Below are 8,147 nucleotides of genomic sequence, written 5' to 3'. Positions count from 1 at the left end.
GGTCCTTGCAGGGTGTCTCGCTGCTGTGAACACGAGCAGCCCTTCAGAGACACTGAGGCACATAGAGAGGGCAGCCCAGGCCTGCTCTCCTGTGTAGGGCACAGATAAGGCACCATGACAACAGCTTGCTGGTGGTGCAACAGTGCACTCGTGGAGGTCAGTTTGTTGGCTTCTGGCTGTTTGCTGGTAGCGTCTATCGTGCCCAGTAAACAATGCACACACGTTAATGGTTTCAAGAGCTGAATGCTGCCAGGCCACCTCAGTACTGCCTCAGTGGAAATGAATCCACTTATTTTAGTCTTCTAAAATCAGTATCATCTGATGTTTCCATAAACGTGATGCTGTCCCTTAATTGCTGTAGGTGCATTTCCCTTCCTTCCTTACCTGTTCTTTGCAGGTCTGCATCAACATGAGCCCAGTGACAGCAAGCTCTGCTTGGCAGCCCTGCAGGTTCTCCCTGTCAGATTGCTGATGCTGTAACCCTGAGCCAAGGCCTTGCAGTCCCTGCCCATGATCCTGAGGATCTCAGGACTTTCAGAGAAGCCTTACCTTTGTTTTTCTGGTGTGATCAGGGAATTTAGTCCCAGATCATCCCGAGAGGGGAGGGGGTCAAACTCTCAGGTTCAACTTTTACTTTGAAATTTGTAAGAAACCAAGTCAACCTTTCACTCAGTATTCAGTTATTGTCCCAAAGTCTGTCTCTATGTACAAACTTGTGTCCTCAGTATCGGCCAAAGGAAGTTCCTCAAGCCTTCTCCAACACAGCTGAGCTCTTTTCCATATTTCTGCAGTCTCCACAGCAAGTGAAGGCAATTGAAATGATCCATTTTCATTGCTGCTTTCCCCTTTGCTCGCCCCCCCTCCCCCCACACTCTGTTTTGTCTGGCTTTTATTTTAAAAAGCAACATGAACTTATTTGTTGAACACAATAGAAGTCGCTTTGGTGTCAGAAATGGAAGTAAAAGACATTGTCTCCTCTTCTTGTGGAGAAGCAGCAACCACTCCCCCCCCCAACCCCCCCCACTATACCCAAGGGGCTGCTCCTGCAGAAACATATGCACACAGAACATTTGGGAATCAACGCAAGATAGATCAAATAGGCCACTCGTGTTTCTCTTCTGAGAACACATCAGTGTCACTGGAGGACCCTGTCTCAGTAATGGCCACCTCACTGAGGACTGCTTGCACACCAGCATGACTCTGCGTGTGTTCTGCTGCTGGGAGAACAGCCGTTCAGACGTCACTCTGCACTGCTCCTGAGCACTGCTGCCAGAAGGAGGAGGGGGCAGGGTGTGTGGCACAGCCTTGCAGCCAGGAGCACACTGTGCCAGGGGAGTGCACATGCTGCATGGAGCAGCGCTTGTAGCGAGATAGGAGGTGGGGGAGGGGGAAGGGAGAGAGGAGGGGATAACACTCAGCACCCTGTAAATCCAAAGTGCTGATCTCTATCTGTGCACACTGCGCTTGTCTGCTCGCTCTAACACACACTGCGGATATACTTGGTGCTGACACCTATAGCGAGGGTTGCTCAGTATTTTCCATCACAACTCTCTTTTCAGTTACCCAGAACTCTGCTGATATTCAGATTTGAATTTTCCATGTTTACTTCCACTCTTTATTTTCTGAAGTTAGAAGCGCTAATTAAGATGAAAAGGTTTCACAATTGTAAAAAATGTGACTTTTTAACTTGTAATTGTGTATACAGTGAATAGTGAAAGCTGAAAGCAACACCCAAAGTTGCTTATTAATATCAGTCTTAAATGCCCATTACCCTAAAATGCCTTACATAGAGGCCCCATTCACTCTTCCTGAAGCAAAGAGTAGGATCCAGTGGGAGAAGATGCAAGCACTGTCTCAGTGGGACTGCAGGACCGGCCTGCTGCTCAGAGCTGCCTGGACTGCACTGAGATACCTGTTTTTGTGTCCTGTATGAAAGTTTGTGTGTGCTGTCAAAACCCAGCTCGGTGCAGGTGAGCCTGGAGGCTACACACTCACCGGACTTCGGTATGAGCACCCTGCCAGCAAGCAGAGCCGGCAGGGTCAGGCTGGTTTGAGGGAAGAACATGAGAGACTCAAACCCCGATGGTGGGGAGAGGCATTGCATTTCCTTGTAATTCTCATCGACACCGAGCCGCTGTGGCTCTGAGTGATGCTGTGAGCCACGTTCAGCTCAAAGGCAGCTGGAGCTCTGCACAGCCATATAGTACCAGGAGGACCAGGAGCACTCCTGGCCCGGGGCAGGCAGCAACAGCCACGACCGAGTCCTGCTCCAAAGAGGCTGAGGGAGGCTCCTGCCCTGCAGCGTGCACAAGCACAGCTTCCTCGCAAAGTTGCCAGCTCCCAGCTTTGTGACACACGGGCTGCAAGTTCTTTGCTTAAAGACAGATGCATTTGGGACCGGCGCTTAAGCACCTCTTTCATTTTGCACGACGTTCTATTGAAGGGCTGCTTTCTCCTCACCTTTCCCAGCTGATAGAGGCACATTGCTCTCCTGCAGGCGGGGTGCCCACGTTCCCGGCCGGGGTCCGTCCATCCTGGCCGGGCAGCATCGCGCGCCCCCCGCAGCCCTTCTGGGCAGCCCCACCCTGCGGCAACGGACACATCCCATAATAGTCCACAAAGGCGAGTCCATCCCATAATAGCCACCTACGGGAAATGCTCCATGGCAACCGCCCCCCCACGCCTGCACCCCCGCACGGGGTGGGGGGGGGGTGAGGGGGAGCAGCCATCCCATAATACCCCGCCGGCGCTATGGGCTGTGAACTGCTGGGGGGCCGGGGAGGGAGCGAGGGGCCCCGCGGTGGGACGGGATGGGGGTCGGCGGGGACAGGGGGTTCCCTGTGGGCCCCCAGGCACGACGGCCGGAGCTGCAGCCCCCTCCCCGCCCCGTGCTGCGCAAGGCATCCCATAATAACGTTCCCCTCCCCCTGCCTGCTGCATCCCATAATATTTCGCAGGGAGGCAGTAGGTACAGCGCCATCCCATAATAGCCGCCCGGGCACACGCGCTGGGAATTGTGCCACCCCATAATACTTCACTCACTGGCTGCAAAGGGCCCTGCCATCCCATAATAACCGCATCCTCCCCCTCCCGCTGCCGCCACCTCGTGGGGCACCCCCATCCCATAATATAACAACCCCCCCCCCCCGCCGCAGAATGGCTCGCCATCCCATAATACTCCTGCCACCCACCTGCCCCCCTCCGGTGGCGGAAGGCCTCGCCATCCCATAATAGTCACGGCTCTCCCTTCCCTCCCCCGCCGCAGAAGGCCTCGCCATCCCATAATACCCACAGCCTGCCCTCCCCTCCCCCATTCCCCCCCCTTTCCCCCGGGCCTCGCCATCCCATAATAGCCGCGCTAAGAGCGTGACCCCGCTCAGCTCGGCCCGGCCCGGCCCGGCTTAGTTCCCTCACCCTATGGCTGCCTTCCGAGCCAGCCCAGCCCCGGCCTCGCCGTGCTACCCGTGGTACCGCAGCGCCTGGTGCTGGGGCCCTGTCCATAAACCCACCCAGCCACACCACAGCGCGGTGCTGTACCTTCACACCTGGCCCTGGTGGAGCCTGTGCTGAGCCCCATCACACCGCCCTGCCACCATCTTGGCTCTGCGGTGGGTTTGTGGGAGCCATGCAGTGCATGGATGAGTTTTAATTCACAACATGATTACCACCATCTTTGGGGTTGTCTTCCAGGCTCGTTGCTGTGCTTCTGTTGTGTTGAGTGTAATCAGCTCGTGGTGATGCCAATGAGCTCCTCGGTGGCTGTTTGGGCTGTGCTCACTTCTTCAGGAAGGCCGAGAGAGCTGACACCATTGGGGAGGTGAAAGTCTCCAGGAGCCTCACTGTGGCCTTCAGTACTTGAAGGGACTTATAAACACGAGGGAGGCTGACTTTACACAGCCTGACAGCGACAGGACAAGGGGGGAATGGCTTTAAACTAAAGAGATTTAGGTGAGGTGTTAATAGGAAACTCTTCACTGACAGAGTGGTGAGACATTGGAACAGAGAAGCTGTGGATATCCCATCCCTGGAGGTGCTCAAGGCCAGGCTGCGTGGGGCTCTGGGCAGCCTGATATGGCGGGTGGCAGCTCTGCCCATGGCAGGGGGTTGGAACTGGATGTGCTTTGAGGTCCCTTCCAACCCAACCAACTTGTGATTCTATGGTTTCCTCCCCAGAAGGCCACTACCACCACTTTGTTGAGCAGTGGCCTCATCCGTGCTTCATCCAGGTGGGCCCAGCCCTGCCAGGAGCACCGCACCAGCCCTGTGTCCCCCACTGTCCGTATTGCAGGGCCCTGTGAGGTGCGGTCCCTTTGTCTGGTATCTGTGTCTCCCCAGCTCTGTGTTCTGCACAGCTGCCCATGGCAGATTCACACTGGCAGGAGGTGTCCGCAGGGATCTTCAAGGATCCATCTCATGGGCAGGAGGTAATCCCTTCCTGTGTCCGTGTTCTAATCCTCTTCCTTCCTAGGCTCCTTGGTGATGTCACAGAGAAAAGGAACCAAATAGATCAATGATCATCTGTATTAAAGCCTTTGGTTATCAGATCTTACAGCTCCCTTTTGTGTGTGGGGGGGAGTAGAGTGGCAATGCAGAGGGGAGGATGGGGGAAGAGAAAACAGAAAGAGTGTTTTGTGTGTGTGAAAAAGGGGAAGGTGTTTCTGGGGTCTGTGCTGCATCTCTTCCTAATTCCTTCACGCTCTGCTCTTATGGGAGCAGCCATAAAAGTGACTTGGGTATAATGGGAAAAGTACAGATAGAAGGAAATGTCTGTCAAGATGGAAAGCACTGGCCTAGGAGTCGGGAACACCCTTGGGAAGCACAGTGGGCATTCCTGAAGTGCAGCCAGGAATATACCCTAGATAAGTTTAAAAAACAAACAAACAAAAAAAGCAACAACCAACCCCCTCCCCCAAAACACAGTCAAACAAAGCAGCCCTACCAAAGCTAGTCCACAAAATAAAACAAAGTACTAGCGACAACAAACTTATCTGGGAACGTGGAAAAGTAGTCTGGGAAGGTGAAAAACAGCCTGAGAAAGTAGGATCAGGAAACATCTATGGGCTGCTCTATCTCGCAAAAGAGAAAAACAGTCTGGGAAAGCAAAAGCTAGTGTGAGAAAATGAAGAACAGCATCATCTATTGGCTGTTCCAGGTAAAACCAGAGACCGGCAGCATCTGTTAGCTGCTCCAGGTGGCGTTGTCCTGTGCCCCCTTATGTCCCTCACGCACACACACAAAACCTTGTTTTCTACACAAAATGGAGCCTCACTCAGCGCTTCCCCTGCAGGGATTTTTACACTCGAGATCTCCTGCATAGAGTAGACTCTCACTAGCAACACCTGTCTGACTGCAGGCTCATATGTAGGTATATAGGCTATATAGATATATACAGACACAAATGTAAGTACAGTTGCTTTACTGTTGTTTTATGAGTAGTGATTTGTAGTAATCTGTGATGAAGAACTTTAACAAAGAAAACATCCGTGTCACTCAATTTCAATGTGAGATGTTCTTTAGTTTCATTATTCTATGATTCCGAGAGGGTGTATCTTCAAAATGGTAGCCTTGGAATCACTCCTTGTGTTGTGTGGGGAAGGAACATGGGCTGGGTTTGGTGCAGGTTTGGTTCAGGACAGGGAACAGCAATAGGTGCCCATGAGCTTAGCTGGATGGTGAAGCTGTGAGCTCCAAGGTCCAGCCATTAGCAGGTTCAGCCTTAAGCAAAGCCCTATTTCAGGTTCCAAAAGCATCCATTGCTGCGGCATGGATCCAAGGAAACAAAGCAAAACATCATTTTGGACATTTTGCCTAGCATCATCGAAGCGCAGAAACAGCACTGTGAAGACACTGTGTTCTTGTTAGGGTCACTTCTGTTACCATCTCAAAACACTCCTCTAGTGAGTAGCACAAGCATCTTCCCCAGCAGCTCACAGAGCTTTTGTCTGCTCCTTTCAGACTATTTTTTAATTGATTAATATATTTCCCCCCCAGGGTCTGCATGCTCACAGACAACACTGCCAATCCAGAACACCAACCAGGACGAGTCCCCTGCACAACACTCAGCTGCCAGCAACAACTCTGAGGTCCCCACCCACCACCCTGCTCAGCCCTGCAGGCAGAAAAAGCAGCACAAAGCTCGGCGGGATCCAGCTGTCTGAGGAAGTTGTTTCTCAAGACCACTAAAACCATCTCTGTGCTAAATCTGAGCCAGAAGGAAACTACTTTTTCTATATTTTTTAAATTAGTATTATAGTTTTAAATAATACTAAAATAAATTGCAGAACTCAGCCCAAGGACAGAGCGAGACATGGAAAAGGAGAGTACTATCAGCTTCACCCCATGTGCTTGTGTTCCTGGGAAGCCAAACTGTGTTCCTGGCAGGAATCACCTTCTCAGTGCTTTCAGGCTGCATGTATAGACAGCAACAAGAGGAAGGACAGTACGGAGGGAAGCAAGTAGCTCAGGAGTGGGTTTGAAGAGAACAAAATGGAAACGTGTCTGTGATGGGGCCCTCCCAAGCTTCAGAAGTGACTCAAAGTGTGAGTCTGTCCATTTCCTTTTGAAGAGTCCATGTCAGCCTCCCGGTGGCAATGATCTGCTAATCAGATGGAGGATATATTGCTGCTGGCAGTTACTCCCAAACAGCTGAAGTCAACAAAAGCCAGTTGTAAATGAAGTGGCTATAGAACTTTCCTGTCTAATTCTTCCTTGTCTGGTAAGTCACGGTGTCTCACCCAGCGGTTTGCTCTTTCCCAACTTCTGAAGGTACAAAGTGCAGGATGACACAGAGCCACTTGTCATGCCTTTTAGCCTCTCATGCTTCTACTTTCAAAATGCTGCCTATGCATGGATAACAACTACAGCTATCTGACAGACTTTACCTAATCAGCTGCCACGGCAACTCCCTGCTCTCAACAGCTGTACAGCAGCCCTGCACACAGCCATCACTCTCACAGAATCACAGAATGACTCGGGTTGGCAGGGACCTCAAGGATCATGTAATTCCAACCCCCCCGCCTGGCAGGGCCACCAAACATACACATTTACTAGATCAGGTTGCCCAGGGCCCCGTCCAACCTGGCCTTGAACACCTCCAAGGACGGGGCATCCACAACCTCCCTGGGCAGCCTGTTCCAGGACCTAACCCCTCTCCTAGTGAAGAACTTCCCCCTAACATCCAACCTAAATCTTCCCTCTTTTAACTTAAAACCATTTCCCCATGTCCTGCTATTGTCAGCCCTTTCCAAGAGTTTACTCCCCTCCTGGGTGTAAGTTCCCTTCAGGTATTGAAAGGCTGCAATGAGGTCACCCCGCAACCTTCTCTTCTCCAGGCTGAAGAAGAAAACTCTCTCCTGACCCTTCTGGTAGCAGCTCTCCACTTGAGGCCTTGCAGTTTGGTTTGCTGCCTGGCTTTGGTCCTGTACTTGTGTCTGGAATTTGTAGGTGCCATACAGGAGATGTATATGTGCTATATATCACTCTGTAAAGGAGCATCTGAGGTATTTCAGAACATACATTTTAGCTCCCAGTCTTCCTGCTTATAAAACAGTAATAATACCACATCAGCTTACGGGCCTCTGGTGGACTGACTGAGTTCAAATGCGTGAAGGCTGCAGTCATAATAAACACTACAGTAAAGCGTGGGGAGCTCAGTAGCTCTATTTGCAGAGCGGAGCTTGGATATGTGCAATAAAAAAGCCAATAGATTTGGACGCTGTGTGTGCAAAAAAAAAGAAGCAAATAGCTAATTCTTTGTCGTTAGCCCTCTCTGCAAGCTGTGTTCTTCCTGCCGGGGGGAACAAAGAAGGGACATGGTGAAGAGAACAATCTGTCATTGCGTAACCAAGGACAACCGTGACACCTCTGCCTGAGGAGCCCATGGAAGGAAACCAACTGTGGCTTTCCCGACCCAAAGCGCAGCGCTCGAACGCCTCCTTGGTGCGCGTTTCCCTTGAGAACAGCACTCCCTACAGGTGTGAACCCAGCACTGATGGGGCTGGGATTGGGAAAGCCCTATGGAAGATGCGCGTGCAGATCTACGTGATGGACGAGATGACTTTGCAGTGACGTTTTTGTGTTCTTCATCCTGTACTGGGGTGCCAACAACAAAGGGAGCTCCCCTTCTCCCCTTCCACTCCCGGGACAGA

This window comes from Coturnix japonica, chromosome 1 (genome assembly GCF_054131305.1).
Source record: "Coturnix japonica strain WE chromosome 1, WE-NBRP24, whole genome shotgun sequence".
Taxonomy (NCBI): Eukaryota; Metazoa; Chordata; class Aves; order Galliformes; family Phasianidae; genus Coturnix; species Coturnix japonica.
This window is presented reverse-complemented; position numbering follows the sequence as displayed.